We start from the raw sequence: 1,942 nt of genomic DNA, 5'->3' as shown, positions 1-1,942 counted from the left end.
CCATTTTGGAGAATTCCTTGTGAACCTTTTCTTCTAGTCCTAGTCTCCAATTACATGTTTGAAGATAAAAGCAAGAGGTTGGCAAGACAGTACAAAATTTATGTATGTACGGATAGTCTGATATTGGTGTAATTACTTTTGTAAGGTTAATACAACACTTGTTTAATTTAACAACAATACATCTTAGTAATATTGAAATCAATTTTTCAAAGAAATGTAGAATTTCACTGGTAAAAGAAAAAAAAAATAAAGTCGGACGAATTCATCAAATGTTGGTTCTCCTAAGTATATGGCACGCCAAATTCATCATCAGTTGGATAGGTATTCTGCAGCTGCCTATGCAGCAGGATCGATTCCCTCTCCCCTTACTGAGAACAACTCTGAGCCATTTTTCTTATGCCAGAGAAGTATGTGTCTACGAGTTAAGTTACATGCCTCTTCATTCGTAGACATTCGTCGTCTTTTGCACGAGGTAGAAATGTAACTTCTGGTTCAAGAATAATAACACGGCTTCAAATATCTATCACCTGAAAGCCACAACAATGAAGAGCAAAAAAAATTTAGTCGAATGAGCAACCAAAACTTATGATTAATTATCATAAGCACAACATCTAGAGGTTTAAACACCAGTACTATTTCATTCGATAAAAAATATGTCATTAAATTGGAATGGTAAAACCAAATCTTATTTCAATCTCAGTTCAAAATGCATCTCTAATGATTTTCTTGACAGAAGGAAACAAAATATTTGGTGACGGCGAATTCCTCAACATATCTTTTCGGACTAGGATGATTGGACAAAATTTAAAATAATAATTAGCAGGAAACTTGAACAATCATAGAATCATGTACATATCTAACTCAAAGTATGCTTATTTGCAAATGACAAGTATGCTGCATATGCCCATATATGTTATTAGACATACTCAAGCTTCATTTTAAATGCTATTGTTGGTGACATATCTCCACTATATGCATATAAAAATTTATCAGATTCAATGAATGAATCATGGTGTTACGTGGCCTAGAGAAAGGCAGAAATATTGTATAGCTATCAAGTTAAAAGCAATTGTGTATGAAGCAAGTAGACATGTTATACAATCATTTTGCAAACACATCAAATAAAACACATTTTAAACAGGCCTAACATGACAGACAACACAGGTAACAAGAGTAGAAAGATTGGGGTAATAAATCAGTTACTTCTTGCAGACAAATAAAATATTCACTAAGATTAAGTACATAGATTTGTCAACCTTGCTCTTTTCAGGATCATCTGATCTCTTTTCATGAAGTTCCGAAAAAAAAGAAACCCATGTCCCTAAAAAGATAAAAACACCATTTTCCACATAAAACAACCAATTCCCTGGATCTGAGATAGCAATTATACAATAAAAGAAAGGTAAAAGATTTCATTACCTAATTTAATTCTTTCTCGTGTTCACAAATTCCTAATTTCCTACTGAAATTGAAACATGAAACCATTAATTTGATTGAAGAAATTAACAAAAAATAAAGAAAAATTGATGAGCCAGGTAGAATCTCACCCATTAATTTCACTTACATCGTAAGCTTTCATTACTTCATGCCCATCAACATCTCCACCATCCATCTTCGAATCGAGCTTTGAAAAATGAATTGGAAAGAAATCAGAAGTTAAAAAACCCTAAATAAGAAGCTAAAAATAGAAAAATGAAAAATGAGAAATTGGAAAGAAACGGGAAGGAATGACGAAACGAAAAGATTGTTTCGAGAAATTGAGAAGACTGTTAAAGAAAAATTGAGAACGAAACTGGGGAAGATGAAACAAAAATTAATAATTATAATAAATATAATAAATATTAATAAGTGATTTATTGGGTGGTGGAGAAATTATTAATAAGTGATTTATTGGGTGTGGAGAGATTTAGGATAACAATGGTGTATCTCATATCTAATGGCT

The 1,942-nt window shown here is 31.9% G+C and overlaps 1 long non-coding RNA gene across 2 annotated transcripts; it reads right to left on the bottom strand.

Annotated features, from left to right (window-relative positions):
- Positions 1 to 243: 243 nt before the first annotated feature.
- LOC131624119 (uncharacterized) lies at positions 244 to 1,730 on the bottom strand. 2 transcript variants are annotated; one of them, XR_009290471.1, is made up of 4 exons: positions 1,565 to 1,730; positions 1,420 to 1,462; positions 1,257 to 1,321; positions 244 to 527 (listed from the first exon to the last, which is right to left on the bottom strand). It is a non-coding gene; the product is annotated as an uncharacterized LOC131624119 (long non-coding RNA). The 2 variants fall into 2 exon arrangements; XR_009290470.1 differs by lacking the exon at positions 1,257 to 1,321.
- Positions 1,731 to 1,942: the final 212 nt, after the last annotated feature.

Source organism: Vicia villosa, unplaced genomic scaffold (genome assembly GCF_029867415.1).
Source record: "Vicia villosa cultivar HV-30 ecotype Madison, WI unplaced genomic scaffold, Vvil1.0 ctg.000106F_1_1, whole genome shotgun sequence".
Lineage (NCBI taxonomy): Eukaryota > Viridiplantae > Streptophyta > Magnoliopsida > Fabales > Fabaceae > Vicia > Vicia villosa.
The sequence above is the reverse complement of the archived record's forward strand: the minus strand, read 5'-3'. Positions and strand labels throughout refer to the sequence as shown.